This window comes from Triturus cristatus, chromosome 2_1 (assembly GCF_964204655.1).
Source record: "Triturus cristatus chromosome 2_1, aTriCri1.1, whole genome shotgun sequence".
Classification (NCBI taxonomy): Eukaryota; Metazoa; Chordata; class Amphibia; order Caudata; family Salamandridae; genus Triturus; species Triturus cristatus.
In genome coordinates, this window is record NC_140581.1 from 576,734,930 (window position 1) to 576,756,223 (window position 21,294).

The window sequence follows — 21,294 nt, forward strand, 5'->3', positions numbered from 1 at the left end:
TGTATATTATAATATTGACACTGAACTTGACATCAGAGGTGTTGGTGACCCGTTGGCGCGAAGACAAAGATTCATATGTAATGTCAGCAGCTTCTGTTTCTTCCTGTGGTTCCCCCTTGGGATCATATACTGTGAATATGTATATTATAATATTCACAGTCCTTATGATCTCAGAGGAGTTTATGACCCGTCGACGCGAAGACTAATAATTTATATGTAACCTCAGCAGCGTCTTGGTCTTAGTCTCTTTTACCCTTGTGATCATATAGTGTGAGTATGTATATTATAATAACCACACATTATGATCTCAGAGGAGTTTATGACCCGTTGGCGCGAAGATAAAACATTTCAAAGTCCTGCAGATAAGAAGAAGCTCTAAACATATTCATCGTTGAAAAGTATTTTGTTATTGATCTTCTTTTGTATTCATGACTTTATGCTCCTTTTCCTTTTTGTGTGACATCAGTGACACTCTGTATATTGTAATAGAGTGTCATATTTCCACATAACAGGAAGTGGAGATTTGTCACCGCCAGGAGTAACCCATCTAAAATACAGCTTACCAACCTTTATAACTTACTTGATCAGATATTTTCATAGTGAGAATATTTTTCGAAATTACAGTTTAAATAAAGTTAGTTCTTAGTGAATATGTTTGATAAACCCTACTTTTTTTTTTTGGTATTTCTATTTTTCTCTGTTGCCGTTCCTATTCACCTTCTCCCTATACAATATATAGGACCAGTTGTGTATATTATTATACTACCATCCTATATATTCTTGAAAGAGTACGTGATTTGTTAGCGGAGCAGTGAGCGACCTCTAAGCACTACGACAGAACATTCCAGAATTTTTAAAACTGATAAAGCGTACATTTGTATGAAATATAAAGTAATTTGTGTTTAATTGTTTTTACTACTTATTTTTCTTCTGACCACAGATGATGTAGTGCGGGAGTGTTTCTTGTAGCACTTCTTTTCTACTTTATCTAAAAGTAACTCATGCCCTCTTATATTATCAAGAATATGGGAAACACTTTTTCAAACTATAGCAGAAAAAAAAGGGAGGGTGTGGTCACGCTTAAGGGATATTTTGATAATTGCGTTTTTATTTGTCACCCCTTTGAGATATACAACTTCAGTTTCCAAAGGAAGTATATTTGTAATTGCTTAATGAAAACTGTTTTAAACCTAGACTGAAATTTTTGCTGCGCATCCGTAGTGTGGGAGTGTTTCTTGAAGCACTTCTTTTCTACTTTATCTAAAAGTAACTCATGCCCTCTTATATTATCAAGAATATGGGCAACACTTTTTCAAACTATAGCAGAAAAAAAGGGAGGGTGTGGCCATGCTTAAGGGATATTTTATGAATTGCGTTTTTATTTGTCACTCCTTTGATATATACACCTTCAGTTTCCGAAGAAAGTATATTTGTCATTGCTTAATAAAAACTGTTTCAAACCTAGACTGAAATTTTTGCTGCGTAACCACAGCTCCCCGTCCGAAAAATAAACACCACATTATAAGTAAATAGTGCTCCTGGGAAGTATCCCATCTGCTAACTCAATAAAAAGAAGACCACAACACACTCTGTTATATAGAGTTAATAGTGTTCCTAACCTTCCCCCTACTACTTTTAATAGTTCGCAGTCAATGAACATGAAGCTTAGAAAGGTCCTGCTTGGAACACGTCAGCCAATCAGATGTCCCTGCTACTCCGCGGATGGGAAGGAAATAGCTGGCAACACTTCTACTTTCAATGGTTCACAGCCAATGAACATTCAGCTCGTTGTTGGAACACCTCAGCCAATTAAACGTTAATTTTGTTCCGGGCATAGGAACACAACACGCCCTCCCACATAATATTAAATTTTGTCTAAGAAAGTGACACTGTCCGTGATAAAAGTAAACACCGCATTATAAGTAAACATTACTGCACATTATATTAAAGGAAAGCTGCAATACGGCAAATTGTTTTTTTCACAATATGATTTACACAACCTACTGTTGCTGCAATACCACACAATCACACTAACCATGTGTGCACACTGCTTGCCTCAATACGGCACATTGTTTTCCCGATGGGATTTCCAGAGCCTACGCAACCTTGCCGCAATACCGTGCACCGTTGTTCTGCGGATGTAATTTCCATGGCCTACGCAGCATTAAAATCATTTAAACAAAAGCGTGCTTTCTGGACCAACACCTTTCTCCCTGCCAAATTTGGTGTAATTCCGTTCAACAGTTTGAGCTGTAGCCTTAGCTAAAGTTTCCTATGGAAATTGCATGGAGAAAACATGTTTTGGGACCCCCTTTTTTCTCAGCCCCCCCTTCACGAATCACCCCCAAACATTCAGGATAGGAGCTGACCTAAAAAGAGGAACCTTTTTGGAAAATTTCATAAAGATTAGTCAAACGACGCCAAAGTTATAAGCAAATCAAAAAATGCTTTTCCTATGGAAACTTGGTTCTAACTATAACTATCTATTGGCGACTCCATATATATATGGGGTTGATCTACAACAACAACCTACATTTTGATGTGGCTGATATCTACAGAAGTGATGGAGTATACTTCACAGATGAGGGAAACCGAGTTTTTCTGAATAACCTGAAGCTGTGCATCCGCACTTACATGTAGCTCCAACTAGTAAACACAAGGGCTCCTTTAAGAGCCGCCTTATATTCCCAATATTGGCTCACAGAGTGACAGCTGTGGTCCGACTAGCAGAGGGAGACCTATGGCCCATCGGACAGGCTCGCAGAGGGAGAGCTACAGGGCATCGGCTCGCAGAAGCACAGCAGCGTACTGGCTCACAGAGCGAGACCTGTGGTCTCACTCGCACAGGGAGGCCAACAGGCCTGCTACCAGAGACGCAGCTATGAGCTAACGGGCTGTATCGCAGACGTACTGCTGCAAGCCCAAGCTGCGACCTGACAGGCAGACTCGCAGAGGGAGAGTAACTGGACGACAGGCCTGCTAGCACAGACACACCTACAAGCTAACAGGGTGCCTCGCAGAGGTGGAGCTGCGGGCCTGACGGCTCGCAGACACAGAGCTGCGAGCCGACGCACTGGCTTCTAAAGGCATAGCTACATGCCGGTGATGTGGGGAGCGAGCCGGGAGCCTATGATGTGGGGAGAGGGACCGTGAAAGGGGTATCTCGCACAGACAGAGCTGCGGTATATTTTCAGTGTTGCCTCACAGAAGTAGAACTACAGACCTGATGGCTTGTAGAGGGAGAGATGTGAGCTGGCGCACTGAGGCCCAAAATGTCTGACAGTTCACAGACTCAGAGCCGCAAGCCAATGGAATCACTTTTAAAAGCATAAACACGGGCTGGTAATGTGGGGAGAGGGACCGTGAAAGGGGTATCTCGTAGAGACAGAGCTGTAGTGTAGTTTCCTATGGAAAATGCATTCAGAAAACACATTTTTGGCCCCCCCAGTTTTCTCAGCCCCCCCCTCAACCAATCACCCCTAAAATTTACAAGATAGGAGCTGTTCATAAAAGAGAAACTTTTTGGAAAATTGCATAAAGTTATAAGCACATGAAAAAATACTTTTCCTATGGAAATGTGGTCCTAACTCTAAATATCTACTGGCAACCGCCAGTTGATAATATTATATATATATATATATATATATATATATATATATATATATATATATATATATATATATATATATATATATATATATATATATATATATATATATATATCCAAAAAACAAATTTGAAAATGAAGGTGAATTTTGCATCTGTGTGGCGTCTCTATGCAGGGCAAAAATTTGTTTTTTGGATTAAAGAGCGGCGCGCCTCGCCGCAGAGATGCCCCACCACAGATACGACGGACCTGCAGCGCTTATCAATATGGGCGCTTTGAGGAGATGCAAATGACTTTTGTGGGAGTTTGAAATAGCAGGCAAGAAGTTACTTTCTCCGTCGCAGCACCCACTTGGGAAATGTACGTCTGTGATTGAAATTCCCAAAGCGTCCACTATGGCTAATGTAGGACTACCGGTCCCATAAGGCAAACCTTCAGTGAAATCCCAAATGGGCGGGGCCTAAACGAGTATAGTCCACTCAGCTGTCGGGACTTTCTTTCATTGCCAGTGATCAAGTGCAGGGAGCACGAAACGCGTATGGCAGATGCTGGACTGTTTATCTACTCCTTACCTGTTGCCTGCAAAATAAATGAAGGTGAATTTTGCATCTGTGTGGCGTCTCTATGCAGGGCAAAAATTTGTTTTTTGGATATATATATATATATATATATATATATATTCACTGAAAAAACCATAGGTTTCAGGGGTGTTATAGTTAGCTGGACTTTTCACTTGTACAAAACCATTGAAATTCCCCCGTTATAGTTAGTTCAGCTAACTATAACTCGCGCGCCCGCAATGCACTGCTGATGACGTCACATATTACATCACTCATGACATGGTCAGTGACATCACTCATGACATCACTCATGACATCTCAAATGACATCGCTGATGACATCACTGATGACATCATCCAGTGAATGTGTGTTTTTCTGAAAATTAAATATGTTTTATATATGTATATCTCAAGGTCGATGGAAGAATAAATGGGTATATAAGTGTCTAAATGGATGATTTGTTTTTGAAAAATTGATTGTGTAACTGACTGATTAAGTGTATCATAGTGAATACATGGCTTAGTGAGTAATGTTTAAATATGTAAATATCTGTATCAGTCTCTCACTTTGTGTATAAGTGGCTGCATGGGTTGGTGAGTAGCTACATGGGTGTCTATATAGGTTATTAGTTGGTTTTTTGAGTATCAGTCTGAGTGTCTGCATGGTTCGGTGGGGGGTATTACGTAGTGCATAGTTGCATGAATGAGTGACTCACTGTTTGTATGTGTTGAAGACAGCATGTGTGCAGGACTGTATGGGTGGATGAGTGTGTGTATGGGTGTGTTAGTGAGTGAATGACTGTCTCAATAGTGTCTTTATGAGTAACTACATATGTTTTAAACTAGTATATGTGACTATTGGTGTATATAAGTGAGTATATGTGAGAGTGAGAGATTGAAAGAGTTCCTGTATGAATAAGTATGTGTTTCTATAAGTGATTGTTTAAAAGACTAAGTATGTGTAAGTTTCCGTAGAAGTAAGTGTGGTGGTGTGTGTATAACTGTATATGCAAGTAAATGTATGTTTGATTCTTTATTAGCATGAGTGACTATGTGTGTGAGTAACTCTATGGATGAGTGGCACTGTGTGACAGGATGTATAGGTGTATGAGTACATATGATGAGTGAGTACATGTATGAGTGACTGTATAGGACTGTTGGTGAATGAGTGGATGTGTATGTGGATCTTAGAATTACTGAAGAGGTTGTTGTAACTGGTATTGGTATGTCCATTGTTTTGAAAATTGTAGTCTCTATTTTTGAATGTGTGTATCAAAGATTATATTAGGGTGAGAGGAGGTCTGCCACTCTATCACAAGGATGATGTCATCAGTGATGTCATCAGTGATGTCATTTGAGATGTCATCAGTGATGTCATGAGTGATGTCACTGACCATGTCATGAGTGATGTAATATGTGACGTCATCAGCAGTGCATTGCGGGCGCGCGAGTTATAGTTAGCTGAACTAACTATAACGGGGGAATTTCAATGGTTTTGTACAAGTGAAAAGTCTAGCTAACTATAACACCCCTGAAACCTATGGTTTTTTCAGTGAATTTCTGAGGTTTTTTAAATGCTAATTTCTAACTATGCCTACAGAGATAGGACATGTGAAGAAAGAAGAACAAATGCACAGAAAGAAAAAAAAGAAGTGCAGAAAGAAGCAACAGAAGTCCTCAAAGACTAAGAAAACTGCAGGAAGAAGGATAACGTGCAGAAAGAACAAACAGAAGAGCAGAAAGAAGCCTTGTTGCAAAATCATCCTGTACCCTCAACTTTTTCAGACGGATACTGGTGGTAACTGAGTCTGACTAACCAGTCCTAGAGCCAGTGCTATGTTAAAAGACACTTAGAATACAGTGAAAACACCTACATACACTAGGGAACATTATGCGTTGGGGTCCCCCTGTGATTAGCATGACCTCCTCTGTAAGCCCCTAGTATATAATAGGGCAGGGGGATTAAAACTACCTCTTAAAACAGGCCACAGGGCGTTTTTGCACACGTTAACTCAGGCCCCGTCCCCTCCCTTCACCACTGTGTAAACACGCCCTGTGTCCGTTTTTAGTTGGGAGATTAAGTTCATTTGAATCCTGAGGGTCCCTAGGGTCCAACTAGCCCACTAGGTACCTCCAGTAAGTGCCACAGAGCTGCGTTGCAGAGAGGTGTTAAAAGTGGCACGGCCTGGACCACCTCTCTGCAATGCAGCTCAGTGGTGCTTACTGGAAGCACTTGGTGGGCTAGTTAGCCCCCAGGGGCCCTCAGTATTGAAGGGAAATTATATCCCCAATTTAAAACGTGCCATAGTGCGTGTTTACACACGTCACCTCAGGCCCCATCCCCACCCTTCACCACTGTGTAAACGCGCCCTGTGGCTCTTCTAAGTTGAGAGATTAAGTCCCCTTGAATCCTAAGGGTCCCTAGGGTCAAACTAGACCACTAGGTACCTCCAGTAAGCGCCACAGAGCTGCGTTGCAGAGAGGTGTAAAAAGGGGCTTGGCCTCAGAACACCTGTCTGCAGCGCAGCTCCCTGGCGCATACTGGAGATGCCTGTTGGGCTAGTTGGCCCTCAGGCACCTTCAGTATTGAAGAGGAATTAATTCCCCAACTTACAACTCGCCAGGGGGCGCGTTTGCAGAGTGCTACAAGGAGGGGGTGTCGCCTCCGGCACGATGCCAGTCTTTTATTTATTTTAATTTTTTAAGAAGGGGGCTGTGTGGTTCCCCTTCTTATTCTAATTTATTGGCCCTGATGACCCCATCCCCCAGGGCCTGTCTTCTAATTATATTTTTTTGACCCCAATCCCCAGGGCCGGCAACTGTTTTTTATTATTTAAAAAAAATATATATTTATAGACACACCTAGGACATGCTGGACAAACCGTACGTACCTATCACCATGACGATTTGCGTGATATTCATTAAAAGGCGACTATGCATACAATGAATCCACGTGGAATGTATTTACACCACTAGTGAAGCTCTGACATGTCTGATGCCCTACCGTGCCTAATCCCGGTAGACACCCTTGTCGTTTATTTATACAAACATGGGTAGCTATTGACCGGCACATTTAATACACATGCACACCAAGCCATTCAAAGGGGATTCGACAAAAATTCAACCAAAACTATGCAAGAAACCCCCCTCACGATTAATAAAACACACATCCACTGCCGGATGTGTAATACTTTTTATTTTACTCTCTGGAAAGGGGACGAACATCACTTGAGAGTCACAGCGCGCTCCTGGCAGAGCCCAATGCTGTGTTACACCCACCATTGCCTGCTGAGTGCCACACACCTCTGTGTTGTATTCCACTAGCTAGTGCATATGCTATGACACTCTCTAGCCCATGTGCACTGTAACACCACCCCGTGAATATGTCATGCCACACTTGTCTTCGCACTGGTTATATTGCCCCATCTAACGTGCCTTCCTCGATGCCTATGTTATAACGCACAGTGCTATACCATACATATTACAATCTGGGATCCATATCTTTGTCACAGTGCATATGCAACGTTACACTCCCCAGCACATATTTTATATTACAACTTTAGAGACTAGTTAGGTTACACAACACTGCCCTGTGCATATTACACTCCAAGGCGCATATCGCATAGCACGCGCTAGTGCCTGTGCTATCTCACGCTCTCCAATGAATCTGTCATTGCGCACAATGTATTGCATATTATATTTCACGCCCGGTTCATCTTATATCACACTTTTTGGTGCATAGTTTATACCATACACTATATCTAGTTTTCATTTTCAATCGTGCTCTCAGGACTATGTTCTATATAACACTGTGTTCACCTACCCTTTTCACGGGCATTACATTTTGCGATAGGGGGTGGAGGATCAGGGGGTGTTTCTGCCAAGTGAGCCCAGAGTCACAGTCACAAACGTCCTCTTCTTCCTGAATAAAAGTGAGATTATGCTGCATACTTGTTCATATTTTAAGTAGTTCGCACAGACACACGTTTTAAAAACAATAAAGTTCCTAATACCCGCCTTCTCTGAACAGTTAGCTTGCTGCCCCATCCCCCTCCTCCCTATCCTCTGTTGTGTGAATCCATGGACTAGCCTCCTCCCTCCTGCCATGCATGGTCTGATGTGCTGCCACTGCCCTCAATTTAGTATGATGTACCAGTCCACTCCTCCTGCCCTACATTGCCCAATTCTATGTCCCATCATTGACCTGCTGCTTAAACTCTGTGCTTAGCTTGCTGCCCCTATTCTCCTTCCCCCTGCCCTCCGATGTCTTTGTGCATGCCCCTGCTCCATCCTTTTTGCCCACCATGTTCCATGGACCTGCCACTCCTATCTACTCTGAGTGTTCTGTTGAGCTGCCACTCCCCTCCCACCTGCCTAGCATTGTCAGATGACTGTAACCTGTCCCTGCCACCTCCACCCTGCCTGTCCACATGCCATGCCCCTATCCTCTTCCTCCTGTCCACATGGTCCATTGTACTGCCACACCCTTCTGCCCTCCCTGGTCTGTTGTGCTGCAACTGCTCCTCCTGCCTGCCCCGAGCGGTCTGTTGTGAGGCCCCTTCCCCTGAACATTCTTGTCTGTGCACAGGTCCTGACCCTCCCTTCTATCCTCCATCGTCCTTTGTGCATGCCCCTGCACCCTCCTTCTTGCCCATCATAGCCATTGTGCTGCCACTAACCCTCCCACTTGCCATGCATGGTCTTCTGTGCTGCCATGGCCCCTCCCACCTTCCCTGTGTGGTCAGTTAGCTGCCCCTGACCACCTCCCACCTTCCCTCCATGGTCTGTGTGTATGCCATCACAGTCTCACTGTTGCTCTTCATGGTGTGTCTTGCTTCTAGTGCCCATCCTGCCTGACCTCCATGGCTATCTTGCTGCTCCTGCCCTGCCCCCTTGCCCCAGCCCTCTGTTTACATGTGCAGACCCCTACTCCCTCCCTCCTGGCTGGTCTGTTCCATTGTAATGCCCTTGATCCGTCCCTTCTGCCCTTTATGGTCTGTTATGCTGCAGCTTTCTCTCCTGTCTGTCCATTATGGTCAGCTAGCTACCATTGCCTCTTGCCCCTCTGTTCTCTGTTGTCCATGTGCATGGTCCTGTCCCCTCCCTCTTGCTTTCTATGGATTGTTGTGCTGCACTCCCGTCCCGCATGCCCTGTGTGGTGTATTGTGCTGCTGCAAACCCTGATGCCTGCCCTGCAGGGTCAGTTTGGTGCACCTCTCCATGTCCCTCCTGTCCTCTGTTATCCAAGTCCATGTCCCTACCCCATTTCCTTCCATGATCCAATGTACCATACTTGCGAACATTTTGAACTTGGTAAGTGGGAGATTTTGAAAAAAAGCTGGGGTATTGATTTTCCCCTTTGAGTTACATTGAAAAAGAGGAGATTGTAGACAGGAGACAGATCAAATAAAGCCCATTTGAGCTTGAAAACATTGGACGTTTCCTGGCTGAATCGGGTCTGTTGGCATGTATGGTTGTACTACTATTGCCTCTTCCTTGTGCCCACAATGGTCTATTACATTGCCACAGCCTCTCTTGCAAGTCCTGTATTGTTGGTTTGTTGCCCCTGCCCCCCTTTCCACTGCCCTCCACAGTCTGTTGTGCTGCCACGGCCCTTCCTGCCTGCTCAGTGTGGTTAAGTTGTTGCCTTTGCACCCTCCTACCTACCTTCAATTTTCAGAGTCCGTGCCCCTGGCCTCTGCCTCTCAACAGTATCCTAATGAACAACTAGATTGCTAACATTCTATATTTATTACAAAAGTGTGGAACGCCTGACGTCATCTTGATGTAATCAAAACTGTAATACCTAGAGCATTTCCTTTAGAAATTACATATATGAGAGGGTCTTATTGGCATCAAAATTATGGTTAGTGCTCTAAAAGACTAAAATAAGGACATATTTTCTGAGTTTTCAAATAGCGACAAAGCACTTTTAAATTATTTGTTATCTTTATGTTTTTTTATCCAGTTGACCACTTGATTAAATGTTGCACTTAGGGAAGAGGACGTGGTGTTACTTCCAGAACTGCAGACTTTGCAACTGGGGACCAGGTTGGAGTTTCTGCTTCAGCTCGACATTCTGTGATTCTGGTCAAATCACTTAGTCTCCCCATGTCTACAACCAAAATGAATTTGTTCTTGTGTGATGTAACCAATGCTCATGTAAAGCACTCCAATACCTGACAAGTCTGCACTATATAACACTGCAAAAACACAAAATAATAAGTGTGTTGCACACTTCTATCATTGGGCTATATTTGGGCTACATCTGGGTGATTTTGGGCTACATTTGGGCTCTTTTGTCTCCGGTGGCCATTTTGGGAGATTTATTTGTTATGAAGTTTCCTAATTTCCTCATGTACTGCAGTCTCCTCAGTATGAAATGCTTTCAGTTTTTTACTTTGATTCCATCATGAAGGTATTCAGATATGTCACACATGTGCCATAAATTCTGAATGTTAGCACTCTAGTTGCTCATTAGATCACTGTAGTAAAGCTACTTCTCACCAGGGAAGTCTGCTGCTGGTATTCAAAGTGCATGTTTCAGTCTGCATGTCAGAATTTTTTTATGAAATAGAAGAGGATTTGAGAAGTCAAAATGTGCCCTAATTTTTCTTTCCGCAGCACTAATCATAATTTCTATGGCAAAATGAACCCCCTCATTGTGTTCCTTTTTAAATTAAATGTTTTAAGTGTTACCAGTTTATTCCAATCAAGATGGCTTCAGGTGTGCCATACTTTTGTCATAATGAAGACAGTAAGCGCTCTAGTTGTTTTTAAGAACACTCTGGGACATTCTGTCATTGGGCTATACTTGGGCTACATCTGGGTGATATTTGGGCTACATTTGGGCTCTTTTGTCTCTGGTGGCCATCTTGGGAGACTTATTTGTTATGAAGTTTCCTAATTTCCTCATTTACTGCAGTCTCCTCAGTAGGAAATACTTTCAGTTTTTTACTTTGATTCCATCAAGAAGGCATTCAGATGTGTCACACATTTGCCATAAATTCAGAATGTTAGCACTCTTTTTGCTCATTAGATCACTGTAGTAAAGCTACTGCTCACCAGGGAAAACTGCTGCTGGTATTGAAAGTGCATGTTTCAGTCTGCATGTCAGAATTGTTTAATGAAATAGAAGAGGATTTGAGAAGTCACTCAAAATGTGCCCTAATTTTTCTTTCTGCAGCACTAATCATACTTTTTATGGAAAAATGAACCCCCTCATTTTGTTCCTTTTTAAATTAAATGTTTTAAGAGTTACCACTTTAATCCAAGCAAGATGGCTTCAGGTGTGCCATACGTTTATCATAAGTAGCGCTCTAGTTGTTCTTTGGAACACTCTGGGAACCTGCAGTAGAACACAAAGGAATCAACTGACAGTCTCTGCCCTTGTTGGATGTACATGTTTTACTGAGAATGTCAGACTTCATTGTCACATGACTGAGAAAGATAATGTGAATTTACAGAAAATATGCTCTCAGTTTAGCTTATAGATCACCTTCCAAACCTCTGTGGGAAAAGCATGAGAAAATATTTTTCTCTCAATCATGATATCCCAGCAGAAGGCTTTTTCACATGGTGAAATCACCTTAGAACATACCACAATTCCTAAAATGAGTATGGTACCATCAACAAATGATTTATAATTAGGGCTCCCGGTTTTCCGTTTAAACGGATTTATACACATAAATACAGGCGGAAAACATTTTTTCCTTTGTCTGTATTTATAAATAGACACGGAAAAATACTGAAAAACCGGCGATGTGTCAATCCGTGTCTGAGGTTCACAGGGGCTGCAGGAAGAAATTTTAAACCGGTGTCAGATTCCCCTGCACACTATTCTTCCGTCTAAATCACCCTAAGCACTCCCCTGCTGAGTGAGACTGATTTGTTTCCAGGGAGCCTCTACCGCCCTGACAGCAGCAGGCCAGGAGCGCTTATCAGCCTTTTTGAATGCACACTGTCGGCTGTTTAGGCTGGAATTAGCTGGCTCTTTCTCTACTCGGTGCCTGTGTGGATCGCTAGAAAGGAAAAGGAGGAAGCACCATGGGTTAGTGGGGAGGGGGCCCCAGGACACTCTAAAATCACAGCGTGGGCATTGGCCATCAAGTGTCTTGCATAGTGATGTCGTAGTAAAGTAAAGGACACTAAGGAAACTTGACACTAAGGAAACTTTCAACCTGGACAATTCGCAAAGTCGAGTGCAGGGAGCACGGAGCGATACCAGGAGGGCAAAGGTCATTATCACCGAGTCAGGGCTGGCTTTAGGGCGGTGCGACCGGTGCCATCGCACCGGGTGCTGACTTCCTGGGGGCGCCGTGCTTGAAAGTTTACTATGCTTTTGAAGCACCTGCTGCAGCGTTTCTTTCCCTCGGCAATTACCAGGCCTCACATAAATGTCACAATAACTCCTGTGATTAATTATCGTCCTGCAGAGAGATCAGCAGTTTGCATAGTTGAGGTTTTGACTTAGGTGAAGTTAGTGCAGAGGGTTAATATGCCTACTGCAAAGAACGTGTACCAAGTAGATTACAGAGTGCGTATGATGTAAACAGATCAGCAGATTACTGCTTTCAAAAGAGGCATCCTTTTGTTACTTGCAATTTATAACTTAAAGTCCTAATATAGAATAGTGAACTATTAACTTTCATCTCAGAACTGCATACACACTGCAAAGCATACATTATTAGAACGTTGATTAATGTTGCAAAAAGGGTTAGTTTGGCTAGAAATCGATTCTTAGTATTAAAGAGAACTCCCAACTATGCTGTTTCTTTTTCGACTCTGCGTTTATGCTTCTCCACACCAAGCACTCTTAAACTATACTGCCTACCAGTATGGATGACAAGTGACTCCTACACTTTTAGTCCTTTGTCTTATGTAACATTTCCTATACACTGATTTACACACGTATGATTGATTGTCTCTGTGCAATGTGTGTGTGATGCAAAGTGCTCGGACACCCTACACTGGTATGAGTGGCGCTATATAACTAATTCAATGCATCTGAGAGAGTGTGGTTATGGAGACTTCGTCACTGTTAAAGGGTGCTAATGAGAGAATCTTTGGTGGAGGTGGTCATTGGGGGGCGCCAACAAACATTGTCGCACAGGGCGCCACCAGCACTAAAGCCGGCCCTGCCTCGAGTGACTGTGCCAACATTCATAACGCAGGGTGCTGTCCCGACCCACTCAAAAATTGTTTAAGCAGTAGGGTTTATCTGCAACACCTCTCTAGCATCACCACAAAAAAAGAAAGTCTGGCTTGGAGTCCTACACAGTGTCGTTCTTCTACTGGAGTTCTTAATAACTTCAAACTGTTGCTAATAAGGGACAGCTTAAAGGCATAGGCAAGTAGGGCTCCCTCATTTGGTTAAGCCCCTTAGACTGGGCCTTCACGGGCAGCACTTTTATTTATCTTGAAGTGAGCAACCAGGCCCAAATCTTGGCGTCTGCTCACCCTCCTGTGATCCTGGGCAAATAACTTGATTTACCGGTGCCTGTAGAAATTAGAGTGATCTTGTGTAATCAGACTCGCGCTCATGTCAAGCGCTTCAATGCCTCTGGTGCATACTATACAAAACAGGCAAAAATGCACAACAATGTAAAACAAAAACGTTATTTTCATTGAGAAAAAAACCCTCCCCAAGCAAAACGCAACCATTCAAGATGAACATGATAAAAATGAAGAAATGGGAGGAATTAAAGTACAATTTGAGTCTTGGTGTTTACTTACCCATCCCGTGATTCTGGGCAAATCACTTAAAGTGAAATGCCGGCTCATGTAACGGGTACAAGCAGCAAGAGGCCACTTGCACGCTGTTCCCTGGACTACTTTTGCTATGAAGTGAAGGGTGTTAACAGTTGATAAAGTTGTAGATCAGAAGTCCTAACCGGGGTTAAGCTGTACAGACCATATGGATAACTAGGACTTAGGGACTCCCTCAGTCTGTACTCTGAATAGTTTGTACTAATGTCCGGAGACCAGACGGCATAAAGGAAAAAAACAACCAGAAAGAGCCTCATTGTCGTCAAAGTCTCTTGAAATACACATGTTCTTGTCCTACAAAGGCAAAGATTTCAAGTGAATGTATTATGTTTACTTAATTTGATATATATATATATATATCTATAAAAACCGAGTTCAAGTGTGTATTGTCTAATTAAATAAATGTGGAAAAATACTAGCTGTAGCGTCTTCTTTTGCTTGCAACACAAATAAATGTGGATAAATACAGAAAAATTGACCAAAATATAAATATGGATAAATACAGACGGAAATGTTAAAAAAATAAATACCATAAAACCGGGAGCCCTATTTATAATGTAACTAAAGTCTTAAAACCTTCTATTAACTGCAATGCTTTTTAATGAGGTGCTATCATGTATATTGGTCCCAAGATGGCTGCCAACACTTCTTGGATGAAGTGCTGACAGCCAATCAGATCTCAGGGTGAGATGTGTGGTTAGGCTCCGCCCACATATATATATGATTTTACTTTTGATTTTCTCAGGAACTACTGAACAGATTGACACCAGACCTGCAAAAGGCACTTCCCTGACCTGAGGACTACCTCTCTGCCAAATTTCAAGTAATTCTGTTCAGCCGTTCGGGCTGTACCTTGGACTAAAGGTCCCTATGGAAAAATGCATGGGGAAAACGTGTTTTGGGACCCCCCTTTTTTCTCGGCCCCCGCTTGACGAATCACCCTGAGACTTTTCAGGGTAGGAGCAGAGCGGAGCGCCCCACCTATTTTGAAAATTTTGCGAGGATTCGTCAACCGGCGCCAAAGTTATTCCAAATAGAATGTTGCGGAGTTCCAATGGAAACACGGTCCTAACTATAACTATCTACTGGCGACCGCCAGTAGATAATATATATATATATATATATATATATATATATATATATTTTTTTTTTTTTTTTTTTCACTGAAAAAAGAAAGCTTAAAGGGGTGTTGTAGTTAGGTCCAGCTTTTACACACACAAACCATAGAAGTTCAGCATTTATATTTTTCTCAGGTAAATATAACTTGTGCCCCCACCATGCACAGTTTTCTCATCAATAATTTATCAATGATGTCATAGAAAATACCATCAATGATGTAATATATGGGGTAAATAGAAGTTCATAGTGAGTTATAGTTACCTTAGAGCACGAGCTATATTTACTTGAGATAACTATAACTGCTGAATTTCTAGTACTTTGTTTGAGAACAATCTGAACATAACTATAACATCCCTGTAACCTTTAGTTTTTTCAGTGAATTTCTAAGGTTTTTAAAATTTAATTTCCTAACTATCACGCCCCTATATGTGAATTTCATGGTTTTTAATGCTATTTCCTAATTATGACATCCCTGCAACCTGGGTGTGTGAGGGTGTTATGAGGGGGTTTGTTAGTGAGTGCATTAGTAGGTGTGTCAGTGGTTGTGTGGGTGTGTAAGTAGATGTGTGAGTATGTGGTGGGTGTGTGAGTGTGGCGTGTGACTGGCTGTGTGGGTCTGTGATTAGGTGTGTGAGTGGCTGTGTGGGTATGTGAGTGGTTTTGAGGGTCTGTGAGTGGGCACATGAGTGGCTGTTTGGGTGTGTGAGTTGGTGTGTGTGTGTTTGTGTGGGTATGATAATGGGTATGTGAGTACGTTTGTGAGTAGTCATGTGGATCTGTGAGTGAGTGTATGTTTTTTTTCAATTGGGGTCAGGATCCTCAGACCCACCTGAATCTACACAAATGCGGTAGGATCTGTGAGTATTAAGGGAACATCCCTGGGACATCCATGGATCCTTGCATGGTTTTACAAAAGTTTTTGGGAGAATTTATTGCCCATCAGGGGTCCCTCACAGACGCCTCCGAATGGCAGCAACAACATTCCACTCAGGTTGCGGCCAGCCAATCATGGCATTGCTGTTGCCACTTTGATCTATGAATCCGAGGAAGATCCACGGAGGATCCGCATCTCTGGATATATGAATTTGTATTTCAGTTAATTTCTCAAAAACTACTGAACGGATTTATGCCAAATCACAAAAAAGGTCATTTTGTGGACCAAGATCTACCTTTCTACCAAATTTGGTGTTATTCAGGTCAGCGGGTTGGGCTGTAGTTGTGCCTAAAATCCCTGTGGGGAATAACAGGGAAAGCATACTTATTTAACCTCCTCTTTCTAATTTCCCGCTTGACAGATCACCCCGAAACTTTCCATGCACAATTAGAATCAGTAGCACACTTTTTTAGGAACCTTTTGTAAAGATTCGTCAAACTACACCAAAGATACAGGCAAGTCAATAAACTCTTTTCCCATGGAAAGCAGGTCCTAACTATAACTACCTACTGACATCAGTAGGTTTTATTTATGGTGACAAAAGAGGAATAAAGAAAAATTAATTGCACAAAACCTGGGTCTGTGTCTGTTTCTGGATGAATCCTGTTTTGCGGCAGAGAAACGCGTAATATATATATATATATATATATATATATATTCACTAAAAAAACATAGGTTTCAGGGACGTTATAGTTAGTTGGACATTTGACTCATATAAAACCATAGAAATTCCCCCCTTATAGTTATTTGAGCTAACTAAAACTTGCGCGCCCGCAATGCACTGCTGATGACGTCACATATTACATCACTCATGACATGGTCAGTGACATCATTGATAACATCACTGATGACATCTCAAATGACATCATTCATGTGATAATCTGATGCACATACTAATGCCCTAATATAAACTTTGATACACCCACTCTAAAATACAGACTACTATTTTTGAAACCATACACACAACAATGCCAGATACTACTTACCACCAACTATTTCCTAGGTCTACACACACATCCAGTCACTTATACATGCAGTTACTCATCAATACAGTACTATAATATGCACTCATACACCTATACATACAGTCACACTCTGCCACTCATCCATAAAGTTATTCACACACCTAGTCAGTCATGCAAAGAATCAATCACATACCCATTTACTCATGTATACAGTTATACACACCAACTCCGTTATTTATACACACACCACATAACTTATTTATGCAGATGCTAACACATACTTACTGTCTTATGCAATCACTGATACAAGCAGACACTCATTTATACACCACTCTTCAAATAACTTACTCTCACGTATAGTCATTTATATACTCCAACACTCATATATACTGCCTTAAAGCATATGTAGTTAGTCACACATATACCACTGAGACATTCATTCACTCACCAACACACCCATACAAACGCTAGCTCACCCATACAGCCCTTCCCAGATGCACTTTTGAATCCATACAACCAGTGAATCACCCACTCAGACATCTATGCACAGAGTCACACTCCCCCACCCACCCACACAGACACTCAGGCACCCATACAGATACTCAGACAACAAATCAATAACCCATATAGATACTCATGTAGCTACTCACCAACCCATGCAGTTGCTTACACAACACACCAACTGAGAGACTAATACAGACTTTCACACAGTTTAGTCACTAAGCCATGCATTCAGTAACACACGTTCAATCACTCAGTCAGTCACGCACCTACTGAATAATCCCTTCATGCACTTGTAAATCCACTCTTTCTTCAATGCACCTTGGCATAGTTATATATGAAAAATATTTCAACTTTACAGAAACACACATTCACTGGATGATGTCATCAGTGATGTCATTTGAGATGTCATCAGTGATGTCATCCGTGATGTCACTGACCATGTCATGAGTGATGTAATATGTGACGTCATCAGCAGTGCATTGTGGGCGCACAAGTTATAGTTAGGTCAACAAACTATAACGGGGGAATTTCTGTGGTTTTATATGAGTCACATGTCCAACTAACTATAACGTCCCTGAAACCTATGTTTTTTTTAGTGAATTTCAAAGGTTTTTTAAATGCTAATTCCTAACTATAACGTCTGTAAAACCTATGTTGTTTTCAGTGAATATCGAAGGTTTTTTAAATGTTAATTTCATATTTTAATATTTATATTTTTTCTATTTTTTGGAGGACCCCACCCATTTTAGTCATTTTCTCTACAGTGTTTGATGAGAGACTCCTGTTCTGCTTAGAGAGCTTTTTTGAAAAGTTTTTTGCTGTGTGCACATATCTTATACTACACACAACATGCAACGATCATCTTGATCAATATTCATGGTCTGTACAGTAGCCTTCCATGTGTGATGGCCATGCATCTGAAACGTTACATCAAAAAACAAATGTGTGTTACACGATGCCCCTGGTGTGTGTGTGTGCGCATTATTGTGCTGCCTTTCAGCCTGGGTATTGGTGGCTCGAAGGGGTATCATCAGCCACGGGCAGAGTGCACATCCTAGATCACATTTGACAAACAGTATAAGAGTAATGTGTAGATTTGTGTTGCACTATGCTCTGTTGTCAGGCTTTACCAGTATAGTAGTGTGTCATATGTGAGACTTTCAGATTCACGTTTGACATGCATTGCTTGACTGTAATGAGCATTATCTCTGTGTATGACGTAGCCTCACTGCTGATCCTCCCTCCATCCGAGCACATTCACATGTGTGCACTCCGCGATAGCAACACTTTCAATAATTCCGCACACCATTGACATGCGTGTCTGCACATATCCACAAGCTTGATAACGACATGTGATGTTGGCCATTCAACGTTTTCAGACAGCATCTCATTAGCGATAGTTGCCACCCTCCTGGTATATGCTACATTAATGTAAATTGTGGATTGTGCAACGTCAAAACTGCAACAGGGACACACACATAAGTACACTTCCTGGCCAGGCAGGAACTGAACAACGCCCAGGTCCCTGGAATAATTATTCACACCCATACATTGGCCTGCCGTATGCAAGCCCAGTCCACTTTGCATACGTGTAAATAGGATAACGACAACGCCACATGTCCCAGTTCTTCCACACTGCCTCAGGTGATATGGCTGCATCCACGTTGCATATCACAATACGCAATAAAAAAAAGGGATCCATGAGGTGTACACCATCGTCGCAATCAAAACTCAATTTGAATTGTGAACCCTGCTGGCCTTCGAGTTTGGACACACAACAATGACAGCAGGTGAGCAGTCAGTCCTGGGCGCACAGGGGCTGCAATTGAGCGCGGTGCTGCGGGAGGGGTGCGGTGCATCAGCCTGGGTGCACAGATGCGAACAAGCAATGTTACCGTGCGTAATGATGTGATATCTGACCTCATTCAGTCACATCTCTGTCTCATTTTAAGGACCTGCTGGACCGTACTGTAGGCCTGAGCCAGCGGGCAGCGCAGCCCTACAGACACGTGGCATAGGCTTTTGGGGCACTGTAGTGAGCTGATTACTAAGTGTACATGCACACAGGCTTGCACCACTGCATTACATGCGCACATTATGCTTCTAGCATGCACTCTGTTCCTTTGTATGTGAACGTTGGCATAACAAATTATTATTTAACCTTGTGTATTCTCGTACACTCCAACTCCTCTTTGAACCACGATTATCACTAACAGTTGGTAGATCGTACTTCAAGAAGGAAGGATGCACTCAACTGATGTTCTCTATTAAGCTTGAAATAAACCTTCATTTACCTCAAGACGTTTCCAGCATTATATTATTTCTCCTTTTCAGACACTAAGTTAGTTAAACCAAAATCGGCGGAGCAGGTGCTGAGCCCGTGATGATGCCCTGGGCATTCTGACGCCTTCCATCATGGTATCAAGATGGCTAACGGACGAGAGCTCCTCCACTGAGCTCCTGGGTTAGGGATCACCAAATCGGTGGATATCCCTGTTAAACCCTGTCACCCACCGTCTGGTTGCTCCCCATCGTCGGCGCACAACACCGGTGGACCCTCCACTTCGACTCGAGTTCACGGATCCCTTTCACCTCACCTTGGAAATTGAGCAACGGCACGGACCGTTGAATGACCGTGAATTGCACTGTGTCTCCGGCGGACTACAGTAGGAGGACAGGAGGTCGTTTCCTTTGTGGGGCTGAACCGTGGCCCACGGGTGATCACTTGGGAGCTCTGAAGTTGTGGTGAGTTCCCCCTCCCTTGCGCAGCAGTCCGCTTGCTGCCCTGGGCACCCCTGTCCACTGCCTGCAAAGATCTGGATCCTTGATGTGGTGCCCATTTTGAATCGGCGGAGAGCGGCCGTGGCATCCAGCGGGAGACCGGTCCCATTTCTGCCGCTGCCACTCCAGGCACACTTTGGGGATTAGTTTGAATCTTCTTGGGGAAGCCGCGGCTCCCAGCGGGAGACGTGTCCCCCTTCTGCAGCTGCCGCTCTGGCATATTTTGGATGGTTCCGATCGCGCCCCTCCCACCAGGGCCGATCGTGGTTGTGAAAGCAGTACTTCGGCTGGGCTTCTGGGCTTGCCAACGTGAGCCTTCTCCTTCCGGGAGCGATTGTGAGAGCCCCCTGCCAATGGAGGGGTACAGCAGCTCTGGGTCAGAGAGTATCTGAATTTGGGATTAAGCCCCGCCGAGTAAAATATGTCTTTATGAGACTTGCGGCAGGGATTGAACGGAAGATGGTTGTCTTGACAATGAAGTGACAGATTGCATATCTGTAATGTTTGGTCAGTTGGCACATCGCTACAGCAATATCATTGCCCGGCCATTTTGATCAACAGGGCTGCTCCTCCTCACTGCCTCATTTCTATTAACCACATAAAGGGCTGCAAAGGGCAACAGCAATAGAAAGAGGAATGCACTTGACAACTTCAGTGGTAGTCTAAGACAGGTTCGGCAATTCGGCAGCCATCTTGGAACAGCTTGGTCCAACTACAGTTCTAAATGAAAGTAGAATTGGTTTGTACTAGTGGTTTAAGGATGTTCTAGCTTCCGTACAGCCTAATCATGCCATATCATCTAGTCCTCTCTTTGGGTTCCATCCAAACTGGTCATGGTCTTAAGGAAATAGAGGATAGTAAAGGTCCTTGCAGGACTCTTGCCTGCTGCAAACGGCTGGTAATGTAAATGTACAAAAGGTAAGCCTGGGCAAAGTACTACGCAACACTCACGTGGTTTGCGAAGTTTGCGCTACTTCGCACTACACGAATTGCACGTAGCAGAGTGCAAACAAGCGTAGCGAAGCGTAGCGTAGTGCAACGGTCATTTTTTGCTTGC